Source organism: Oncorhynchus mykiss, chromosome 11, assembly GCF_057628025.1.
Source record: "Oncorhynchus mykiss isolate SJ-2025 chromosome 11, ASM5762802v1, whole genome shotgun sequence".
Classification (NCBI taxonomy): domain Eukaryota; kingdom Metazoa; phylum Chordata; class Actinopteri; order Salmoniformes; family Salmonidae; genus Oncorhynchus; species Oncorhynchus mykiss.
Genome location: NC_143032.1, coordinates 45596734 through 45609641, shown reverse-complemented (window position 1 = coordinate 45609641; position 12908 = coordinate 45596734). Strand labels below are relative to the sequence as shown.

The 12908-nt window shown below is 40.6% G+C and overlaps 1 protein-coding gene and 1 pseudogene across 4 annotated transcripts in view; both read left to right on the top strand.

The window, feature by feature from the left end:
- Positions 1-12908, top strand: part of edil3a (EGF-like repeats and discoidin I-like domains 3a) — a 260282-nt gene that overhangs the window by 48286 nt on the left and 199088 nt on the right. The gene's annotated exons all lie outside the window — the stretch shown is intronic.
- Positions 8486-9296, top strand: LOC149979595 (uncharacterized; annotated as a pseudogene).

Here is a 12908-nt window from a genome sequence, read left to right as displayed (position 1 = left end):
TTTGGTCTACACGGTACTGTTTCAGTTTTCGTTCGTTCACTTTATTGTTTTGCATTTCAGTGTTCAGTTCGTTTCATTAAATATTACATCATGAACCCTTACCACGCTGCGCTTTGGTCCTCCTCTCTTTCTCCCAATGACAACCCTTACAATATGCAGGTAGCTAACCAATCAGGTTCAATGTTAGCTAGCTGACATTAGTACACTTTAACTTGAAATGAAACCAGGTTACCCATACACATCATGGATGGAAGCTTCTCCCTCTCACAGATGCCATGGTTTCCCTTAGTCTGAAGATGTATTCTGGAGACAGGGGTTTTCTCCATCTCCTTATCGATCATACTCTAATTCCACTGATTTCAAAACTTGGTCCTCCAGAAAGTGGAGAGCTACACTTATGCAGATCTACTATGCGATATAAATGCAAAATAATCCTGCATTAAACAGGATTACCTACACATACTTACCAGCTCAAATAGACAGAGGCATGTTATATGGCAGACCAATCTGAACTCATCGCTCGTCATGTTAATCAATCAAATTTATTAAGGTCTTTTTAAACCAGCCGATGTCACAAATTGCTATACAGAAACCCAGCCTAAAACCCCAAACTAAACAATGCAGATGTAGAAGCACAGTGGCTAGGAAAAACTCCCTAGAAAGGCAGGAACCTAGGAAGAAACCTAGAGAGGAACCAGGCTCTGAGGGGTGGCCAGTCCTCTTCTGGCTGTGCCAGGTGGAGATTATAACAGAACATGGCCAAGATGTTCATAGATTACCAGCAGGGTCAAATAATAATAATCACAGTTGTTGTAGTGGGTGCAACAGGTAAGCACCTCAGGAGTATATGTCAGTTGGCTTTTTATAGCCGATCATTCAGAGTTAGAGACAGCAGGTGAGGAATTGAGAGAGAGTCAAAAACAGCAGGTCTGTGACAGGGTAGCAAGTCCGGTGAACAGATAGGGGTTCCATAGCTGCAGGCAGAACAGTTGAAACTGGAGCAGCAGCAGGTGGACTGGGTACAACAGGTGGACTGGGGACAGCAAGGAGTCATCAGGCGAGGTAGTCCTGGGGCTCAGGTCCTCCAAGAGGAGAGAATAGAAAATGAGAGAGAGTTCGAGGGAACATACTTACTTTCACACAGGACACCAGATAAGACAGGAAGAAAACTCCAGCTATAACAGGACTGTGGACTTTTCCATGTGAATATTAAAGTCACCAAATATTTGAATATTGTCTGCCATGACTACAAGGTCCAATGGGAATTCAGGGAACTCAGTGAGGAACGATGTATATGGCCCAGGAGGCCTGTAAACAGTAGCTATAAAAAGTGATTGAGTAGGCTGCATAGATTTCATGACTAGAAGCTCAAAAGACGAAAATGCTGTCATTTTGTAAATGTTAGCAACACCTCTGCCTTTGCGGGATGCGTGGGGATATGGTCACTTGTGTAACCTGGAGGAGAGGCCTCATTTAACACAGTAAATTCATCAGCTTTAAGCCAAGTTTCAGTCAGGCCAATCACATCAAGATTATGATCAGTGATTAGTTCATTGACTATAACTGACTGCCTTGGAAGTGAAGGATCTAACATTAAGTAGCCCTATTTTGAAATGTGAGATATCACAACCTCTTTCAATAATGACAGGAATTGAGGTCTTTATTCCAGTGAGATTGCTAGAGCGAACACCGCCATGTTTATTTTTCCCCATCCTAGATCGAGTCACGGACCCGGCCTCAATGGGGAGAGCTGAGCTGACTATGCTAGTGGCAGACTCCACTAAGCTGGCCTGCACCATATCTCATTGTGGAGCTAGAGGTGTTAGAGCCCTGTCTATGTTCATAGATAAGATGAGAGCACCCCTCCAGCTAGGATGGAGTCCGTCACTCCTCAGCAGGCCAGGCTAGGTCCTGTTAGTGGGTGAGTCCGAGAAAGAGTGCCAATTATCTACAAATTCTATATTTTGGGAGAGGCAGAAAACAGTGTTCAACCAGCGATTGAGTTGTGCGACTCTGCTGTAGAGCTCATCACTCCCCCTAACTGGGAGGGTGCTAGAGACAATTACTCGATGACAAAACATATTTCTAGCTGATTTACACGATGAAGCTATGTTGCACTTGGTGACCTCTGACTGTTTCATCCTAACATCATTGGTGCCGATGTGGATAACAATATCCCTATACTCTCTACACTCACCAGTTTTAGCCTTAGCCAGCACCATCTTTAGATTAGCCTTAATGTTGGTAGCCCGGCCCCCTGATAAACAGTGTATGATCGCTGGTACATTCTTTTTTAAGTCTAATACTGCGGGTCGCCAATGACTAGGGTTTTCAGAGCTAATAGTGGGAGGCTACGGCGTTTCAGACCCCGTAATGGGTGGAGGAGCGACCAGCTCAGTCTCTGACTCCAACTCGCTGCCTAATGGGTAAAACAGGTTGAACGTTTCTGTTGGATGAATGACCGACACCAGTTAAGCATTCCTACAGCATTTCCTTCCAGAAGCCATTAGAAAATTGTCCGGCTGCGGGGACTGTGCAAGGGGATTTATACTACTATCTGTACCTATTGGTGGCACAGACACTGTTTCATCCTTTCATACACTTAAAGTACCCTAACGATTGTGTCTGAAGCTGGGCTTGCAGCACTGCTATCCTCACCATGAGGCTCATAAGGTTCTCCTGTATATTATGAGTACAGCGATTGTAACTAGAAGGCATAATGCTAAAGTTACTACCATGTCCAGATAAAGCGTCCTGGGTGAAAAAGTTGAATGAACCAACTAGGCTTGTAATTCAACAATTGTATTTGTATTTACAGATTGTATACAAGTTCGTTATTAAAGCACATGAAAGTGGTCCTAAAAAAAACTTTACCTTCTAATGGCTCTCCTGTGAGGTAGTGACCAGAGTCACATGTTTCTAAAAAAAACAAGCCAAATCACAAAAAAGTGTCCGAACCCTTTTATAACACTCCATTTACAGAAAATAAGATTTACTTCACAAGTTGGAAAATTATTTTTTAAATGGAAAATACCAATATGGCGTAATGCGTTGGCACCCAGGTGCTAACGTGTCTCCCTCCTCAGTGAATGAATAACATCAACGGATGAATCGGCAATAGAAACTAGATAGAAACTGATAATTGTGCACAACTTTATTTTAATTTCAATTAACTGAATAATGAGAATGAAGAGGGTGAAGAGGGTCACTGAATTGTAAGAATTGTGGCAGCAGCACGTCCTTCTCTTGCTCTTCCCCATGTACACAACAGCTCACACCCGGGAGAAAGACACCTCGTTTCCCTTTCTACTTTGTCAGAAGAAGATGTAACTGGACTGTATTACTTACTAAAACTCTAGTACTAATCAAATCAACAAATCAAATTTATCAAATGTATTACACTGTTTTTATTGTAAGAGATATTAAAATAGACGAGAACTACGTGTTGCGGTATGCCTTTGCAGAATAATGCAAAACATATCCTTGACTAACTTTTCATGGATATATTTTTATTAATATTTCCATTTTTTAAATGCATTATTTTCACAGATATATCTTTATGCAATGCATCCTTCACAATTGGTTATGCACTGTTTATTAAACATATTTATCAAATGTTGGTGCTTACCTTTACTGCAATTCATTTGACCTCTATCATTAATTGAATCTACAAATAAAATGTATCAAATGTATTGCACTGTAAGGTTTTTATTGTAAGGCAGTGAACACTATTTATAATAAGGGTAACATGGAGAAAATCGGACCTCTCTGAAATGAAAATAGATGGCTCTCCCATCAGTAAAATATATTTTACCTAACCTCTCCATGAATGCTTGAAAAAAAAACAAGAGCCTCCCCTGTACTCAAAATAATATACTGAACAAAAATATAATGTTTCATGTGCTGAAATAAAAGATCTGAGAAATTTTCCATGATCACAAAAAGCATATTTCTCAAAATGTGGTTCACAAATGTGTTTACATCCCTTTGCCAAGATAATCCATATCAAGAAGCTTAAACAGCACCTTGTGCTGGGGACAATAAAAGGCCACTCTAAAATGTACACACTACACAATGCTACAGATGTCTCAAGTTTTGAGGGAGCGTGCAATTGGGATGCTGACTGAAGGAATGTCCACAAGAGCTGTTGCCAGAGAATGCAATTTGAATGCACAGAGATACCGAGACAAGAAGCTGAGGCCCATTGTCATGCCTTTCAACTGCTGTCAGCATGATAATACACAGCCCTATGTCGTAAGGAACTTTGCACAATTCCTAGAAGCTGTAAATGTCACCGTTCTTCCATGGCTTGCATACTCACCAGTAATGTCACCCATTGAGCCTGTTTGGGATGCTCTGGGTCAACATGTACGACAGCGTGTTCCAGTGCCCACCAATATCCAACAACGTCACACAGCCATTGAAGTGGAACAACATTCCACAGGCCACAATCAATAGCCTGATCAACTTTATGCGAAGGAGATGTGTCACGCTGCATGAGGCAGATGGTGGTCACACAAAATCCATGCACCTATCTTTAAAAAAAAGATATCTGTATTCCCAGTCATGTGAAATCCAAAGATTAGGGCCTAAAGAAGGTATTTCAATTTAATGATTTCTTTATGAACAGCAACTCAGTTAAATCTTTGACATTGTTGCATGGGGCGTTTCATTTTTTTTTGTTCGGCGTAATTAAAACAAAGTGGATAGCAGAGAACATGTCTACTGTTTACCCTCACTTCTTGGACAGACCAGAGCCTTAGTTTTAGAAACTGTTCTTCATCCTGTAACCATTACATGGCAACGCAGGAATTTTAATAGCGCACAGGGCTGCGGGCCAGAAGGTTGTGGGTTCGCAGACCACCGTGGAAAGATCTCCTAGTGACACAGAAAAAAATGTAAGCCTTAACTGCTGGCTACTCTTCTTCCATGGCTGAACCTTTAATGCATTGGGCTAAATCAGGTTCACATAGTGTTTCTTGGTAGTCTCAAACAAATCTACTTTCAAACAAAAATTTATACCTCACACACATGGTTATGAAAGAAGTCACCTTGACCATGTAAGATCCCAGTCATTCATTTTAAATGTTCCATTGACATACTGTCTTGCAAAGTTCTTATCCCTTGCTTGCTAGATAGCCAACTTCAGCTAACTTACAGTCACGTGAAACAGTGCAGCCGGAATGACAACAGTAGCTGCAATTGCATTTGTTTAAGCTGTTTTCTAGTGACATTTATTTGGATACAACCATAACAATGAGCCAATGAGGCGCGATTTCACCTGGTATTGAAAATGTGCTCTCTTGTCAGGGCACTGTTCTTCAGAGGAGCTAGCCAAAAACAAAGCTAACACAATCACTTCAAACTGAAACTGGAAAGACTGCAAACTAGCTGCACTTTGTTTCATTTTTATATTTTTTCAATTTACATTTCTTTGAATATATCCATAAAGGTGATGCAAGGTGATTCATGATTTTGGCTGGCTGAGAAACGCTGCCTGCCTGTCTGTCTTGTGCCAACTCCCAACATGTTCATTACTATGGGACAGCTGGAGATCAAATTTGAATATTGAAACAATGTTAGACAGCAAGGTTAATACAAATCTCTGCTGTTGAAAACAAAATGTTAGTCTAAAAGAAATGTGGGATAACGTCTAGATGCTTCTTATAGCAGAGATCAAGTTTATAAATTGCCTGTCTGCGCTGATGAGACAGTGGATTACACAGTCAGATGGAATAGAGTAAATAGGCATTTTAATGTCCTCGATTTAGCCGGTGGATTCAGGATTAGAACTACCTGTTGTATAAAACTCTGATAAATACATCATGGGCAAGAAACATTTTCTATTTTATTAAATCAATTCTATGTGTAGCAAGCTATTAAAGTTGACCTCCGGTCCTCCTTGTCATCTTTGTGCTCACCTTCTCAAACTGAACAGAACACAGGCAATAGGCTAAATATTTTCGGAAGAAGCCTCTGACTCTCCTCCTGAACTGCCACTGTAGGTCTACACAGCACAGCCATTGGTTAGGTAGCATACACAAACGTTTTTGATCAGCAAGAGCAGAGCAGGCTGGGGCTCAGGGTTGGAATATCCATTGAAGTGTGTAATGCCGCATAGCTTTATTTACATCATCCCATCTTAGAAATACTGTAAATATATATATATTTTTTTCGTGCTCGTGGTTAGGCTGGTAGTTAAAAGTAAAATGATCTATGTTGTGTGGCTAGTGGAAATTAATTATTTGTAGAATAACATGATTATACTCAATAGTGAACCATTGTATTTTCTTACAGGACTACAAGGCCAACAAGCCTATGGTGGCTTATTGTACCTTTTTTTAAGAAACAATGTCTGAACTGGGAAGAAATGTGATAAGGAGAGAAATGTCTTATTATTTGGATGTTGTTATCTTAACCACAGAAAACGATGCAAAGTGCTATCTTTTATAATAACATTTAATTGTCTGTCACTGTTGCTGAATTTCATGTGGTATTCATTAAAAGTTGGTCTTCAATCACTTTATTTTTGCAGAAGAGTAACCTCGATGTAGGCATAATTTGACTTAGTAATTGTCTGCAATTAAACATGTTAACTACTGTAAATCATCGTAATTGACTTAGGCTACATTTTCAGACGAATAAGTTGTAATATGTCATATTTTTCCATTTATCTTTTTCATATTTTGATTTTGTTGTTCCTGATTGGCTGTTATTTCACTGGAGCGGGAGAAGTGAACTTGACCATTTTCCATGCCTTTTCTGTTGTATAATATCAAGCCAGTTGAACAACGTAACAACGTCAGATCAGCTGGTCTACTAGTTCTATTCCTGAGTTTCTATATTGTAATCAAGCTTAGTTTATCCTGCAGGTGCATGTAATCTCCTGTCAGTGGCATTTTAAGAAATCCAATGGTAACCTGCAGGAGCAAGTAAAATTCTGCCAAAATGATCTATTATGTTGAGAAGATAGTCGAGTGACCGTTCTAACAATGGAAATACATGTCATCAAAGATGGAAGGCAGGCGGGAGGAGGCAAGCTCCGGTGGGACCATTCTAGCCGTTGACAGGGCAGATATGCTTATGAACAACAGACACAACACTGATATTAAGTTTTTTTTTTTTCAAGTTGCAGAGATGCCACGTTTGTTCACTCATATCAGTGCATTCGTAACAACCTAACAATTACAAAATTCTATTCAATCAAATAAGCCTCATGTAGCATATTAGCAGTTATTAGCAATTTTTGTTGACTAAATTCGAAACTCCCTCACTTTCTGGTCTTATTTTCGTGGACAGATTTTGGGCGGAGTAAACACTCTCACTTTGCCTCTTCCCCCATGGTTCTGCCTGTTTGTTTCAAACACGTCGTTATGTCTAAGGAGTGTTCAGATAGTGTGAGTTGAGCTCCAAGTAAAACATGGACAAAAATCAAGAATACATACTGCTCCTACACAAGAACAACAAGAAGTTCACATAAAGCAAAACCTCATGAAATAGCATGTCCATTTACGGTCATCTTTACTAAAAGGAATCAGGCACAAAATTATCCCTGCAAGTCTTCACACAGCCACATTAAGTAGATCAATGATAATAATAATATAAAAATGGTTAGGTTTAATAGGATTAAGAAACACTTTTTCATTATCTAGCTCACGCTCTGTATTCTTCACTTTTACCTAAACCCCTGTCTTATAGAGAGAGCCTTATAACCATACAATATATGAGTTATAAATATGGTTTATACCTATGTTTCTAATCACTTTTATCCAATAAGAGGTTCTCCATAAGTGAATCATCAACCAATGGGTCTGCGAAAAGGCACTAGTGATGACTTAATCAAATGGTTCCCCTCCTCTTTCCCTGAGATGGTATTGTCCGTGTCATGATAAGATTTCCATGGGAAAGATTGGCTTAATCTGAATGACAACCAGGAGGAAGAAATAACCATCCGTAATGCAAACAGGTACCAGGCCGGACATGACTCCAAGGTGTTCTGAGGAGATAGAGGGAACCATGCATTGAGAACACATACAAAACTCCACAGACGTCTGTGGGTGGATGTGTTAGAATAATCACGAGTTGCATTTGCCCAACAATGGGGCCATGAAAAAGACAACATGGTTGCCATAGTGTAAACACAATCCACCCCTACACACCGTGGAACAATCAAGGGGTATATGAGCATGTCATGTGTGGTTGTAGATAAACTCAGCAAAAAAAGAAACGTCCCTTTTTCAGGACCCTATCTTTCAAAGATAATTCGTAAAAATCTAAATAACTTCACAGATCTTCATTGTAATGGGTTTGAACACTGTTTCCCATGCTTGTTCAGTGACCCATAAACAATTAATGAAGAAGCACCTGTGGAACGGTCTTTAAGACAGTAACAGCTTACAAACGGTAGGCAATTAAGGTCACAGTTATGAAAACTTAGGACACTAAAGAGGCCTTTCTACTGACTCTGAAAATCACCAAAAGAAAGATGCCCAGGGTCCCTGCTCATCTGCGTGAATGTGCTTTAGGCATGTTGCAAGGAGGCATGAGGACTACAGATGTGGCCAGGGCAATAAATTGCAATGTCCGTACTGTGAGACGCCTAAGAGAGCTCTACAGGAAGACAGGACGGACAGCTGATCATCCTCGCAGTAGCAGACCACGTGCAACAAGACCTGCAAAGGATCAGTAATTCCGAATATCCCACCTGCGAGACAGGTACAGGATGGCAACAACAACTGCCCAAGTTACACCAGGAATGTACAATCCCTCCATCAGTGCTCAGACTGTCCGCAACAGGCTGAGAGAGGCTGAGAGGCATGTTGTAAGGCTGGTCCTCACCAGACATCACCAGCAACAACTTCACCTATGGGCCCAAACCCACCGTCACTGGACCAGACAGGACTGGCAAAAAGCTCTCGTCACTGACGAGTCACGTTTTTGTCTCACATGGAGTGATGGTCGGATTCGCGTTTATTGTAGAAGGAATGAGCGTTGCACCGATGCCTGTACCCTGGAGTGGGATTGATTTGGAGGTTGAGGGTCCGTCATGGTTTGGGGCGGTGTGTCACAACATCATCGGACTGAGCTTGTTGCCATTGTAGGCAATCTCAACGTTGTGCATTACAGGGAAGACATCCTCCTCCCTCATGTGGTACCCTTCCTGCAGGCTCATCCTGACATGACCCTCCAGCATGATAATGCCACCAGCCACACTGCTCGTTCTGTGTGTGATTTCCTGCAAGACAGGAATGTCAGTGTTCTGCTATGACCAGCGAAGAACCCGAATCTCAATCCCATTGAGCACGTCTGGGACCTGTTGGATCGGAGGGTGAGGGCTAGGGCCATTCCCCACTGAAATGTCCTGGTGGAAGAGTGGGGTAACATCTCACAGCAAGAACTGGCAAATCTGGTGCAGTCCATGAGGAGGAGATGCACTGCAGTACTTACTGCAGCTGGTGGCCACACCAGATACTGACTCTTACTTTTGATTTTTACCCCCCTTTGTTCATGGAGACGTTAGTCACATGTCTGTGGAACTTGTTCAGTTTATGTCTCATTTGTTGAATCTTGTTATGTTCATACAAATATTTACACGTTAATTTTGCTGAAAATAAACGCAGTATACAGTGAGAGGACATTTCTTTTTTTGCTGAGTTTATATAATCATTGTATATTCAAATGGCACTCGTACATCTGAGCAATGTTTTTGCAGGTGCACGGTAACGGTTGAACAAGATGAAGGAAAAAGGAAACCGCACACTGCTCTTGATAGTATCGCTGATCTTTAATAAGCTTACATATCGTCCTCACGCCCTTCCTCAGAGCTTTTGTGAGTTTTTTTAGATTAGCACCCTCATGTAGACCTAGCCTCACCCACATCCATTCCATGCATCGAAAGGGATTGGAGGCGAAGGAAAAACAAATAAGTACAACCAAATATAACAATATTCATTTCGTAAATAAGATGTGTTAAACACGTCTGTAAAAACACAATGAGGACATAGACCTACCGAACACGTTTTAATGAATCATTGGGTACATCGTACGAAAAACATCAACGTAATCTTAAATAGGGCCATAAATCATGTTCAAATTCACAACATAACATACATAGTCATTTCATCATTTAGGAAATAATGTCTGCAGTGTGAAAATCCCAAAACATTCTCTTTTACTCTGAGTATTGTTAAAATCACCTCCCATGTCTGATATCTTAACTTTCTCTATTCCACAAAATCTAAAAAGGTAGAAATGTCATGCTTTAGGTCATTAAAATGTACTGCGACTGGATAATTAATCCCTGTCGCTTCTCCTGATTGAACTTTTATGTTCACTGATTCTCTGTTTGAGAGAACGAGAGGTTTTACCTACATAGCACAGCCCACATGGACATTTAATAATGTAAATTACATTTATTTTACCTTTAATAACATTGGTGGTGAAACATGTAATAAATGTCATTTATTTGGAACTGTTTTCCTGTATGTGGGTGGCAGAAATATTCACACTTCATCATATTGTTGCTCTCTGTGCATCCTCTGCATTTATAGCTACCATTTGGAAGAGGGCGTAAAGAGCCTGGCTGATTTTCTTTTGTGGCTGGCAGTTGGCATGAACCAATTTATCTCGTAAATTGCGACCTCTCCTATACACAATAAGTGGTGGATTTTTAAATTCAGCCGGCAAACCTGGGTCCGATGATAACATATGCCAGTGTTTCTTGACCGCATCTCCCACTTTTCGCGAGTTGAAAGTGGTTGTAAACATCACGGAGTGTTCTTTAGCTTTAGTGGGTCTTTTTTGCAGCAATTCATCACTCGTTTTTCCCAATGCCAAATTAAGAACTTCATCCACACATTGTGGCGAATAGCCTCTTCTTAGAAACCTAATGCGCATTTCCACTGCTTTTTCTAGATAATCCTCTGTGGATTGGCAGAGTTCCTCCGTCCAGTGTCTGTGTTCTTTTGCCCATCTTTTCTTTTTATTGGGCAGTCTGAGATATGGCTTTTTCTTTGCAACTCTACCTAGAAGACCAGTATCCCGGAGTCACTTCTTCACTTCACTTTGAGACTGGTGTTTTGCGAGTACTATTTAATGAAGCTGCCAGATGAGGACTTGTGAGGTATCTGTTTCTCAAACTAGACACTCTAATGTACTTGTCCTTTGTTGCTCAGTTGTGCACCGGGGCATCCCACTCCTCTTTCTATTCTGGTTAGAGCCAGTTTGCGCTGTTCTGTGAAGGGAGTAGTACACAGCGTTTTACATGGAATAGACTTAATTTCTCAGAACAAGAATAGACTGACAAGGTTCAGAAGAAAGTTCTTTGCTTCTGGCCATTTTGAGCCTGTAATCGAACCCACAAATGCTAATGCTCAACTAGTCTAAAGAAGCCAAGTTTTATTGCTTCTTTAATCAGGACAACAGTTTTCAGCTGTGCTAACATAATTAGCAAAAGGGTTTTCTAATGATCACTTAGACTTTTAAAATTATAAACTTGGATTAGCTAACATAACGTGCCAATGGAACACATGAGTGATGTTTGCTGATGATGGGCCTCTGTACGCCTATGTAGATATTCCATTTTTTTTATTTTGCGTTTTCCATTAACAATAGTCATTTACAACATTGTCGACACTATATTTTTGATCAATTTGATGTTATTTTAGTGGACAAAAAATTGGGATTTTCTTTCAAAAACAAGGACATTTCTAAGTGATCCCGAAATGTAGAAAGGTAGTGTATATACATGTTCATTTTTAAGTGGAAGGGGTTGGTGGGGGGGGGGGAGTGCACACGACATACCTTCTTTTTTATATATTGTTTTACTATGCTTCAAATATGCATATTGCATAAGATGCCTTGGAAGGATGATGTGGTTCCCTCCAGAATCTCCTTCCCTAGGTGTAAACTTGATTATGTTCACCCTGGATAGAGCTATACTGAGGTTCAGTTTAACATGGTAGCATTTTTGCTCTCGTCTAGGAGAGGTAGATGCAGCCATCCAACATGGCCAGCATAGGGGTCCAAGGTTATCTTCTGAGTATTTTGTTCTTTTTAGCTGTTTTTATTATTTATATATTTTAATACTCTGTCCTTTCAGCACACTGGCCATGTGATCTTACTAGCATTCATTTCTGATTACTATGACTATGCCTAATTCACATACTCTAGGCTCCACTTGCTTTATCAGCTGGAATGTGAAAGGAATTAACAAGGTGGTCAATCGTAGCGGAGTGTAAGCTCATTTTAAGTCCTTATGTCCGGACATTGTTTTTCTCCAAATCAGAATTTGACATTCTTTCCACCAAACAAAACGGAGATGCTTCTGTTTAAGTCGAGGCAAAAATTCTATGAACATGGAGAGAAAGCTGGCAAGTTGTTATCTCACCAGCTGCGAGCAGCACCATACCTGAAATCTGTGTTGCAGCTGATTTAACTTCTACCAATCCCAAAGATACCAACAATCAATTTAAGCAATTCTATTCTGCTCTTTACTCGTCAGAGGCTCATCCTGACACATCTCATATGCATGCATTTCTAGAAAATCTGGACATCCCCTGTCTCAATTCAGATGAACAAACCAACATGGATGCCTCAATATGTGATGATAAAGCTACTCTGGCAATCCAGTCCATGCAGAGCGGTAAAGCCCCTGGGCCTGATGGCTTCCCTGTTGAATTTTATAAAGCATTCTCCTCTAAATTATCCCCTATCCTCAGCTCAATGTACAATGAAATCCTTTCTAGTCAGAAACTGCCACAGACACTTACCCAGGCGATTCTTTTGGTTTTGCTTAAAAAAGACAATAATCCCCTAGACTGTGGCTCATACCGCCCTGTAAGCCTTTTGTGCTGCGATTATCAAATTCTCACTAAGGTCCTCTTTCGCTGTTAAGAGACAGTGATGCC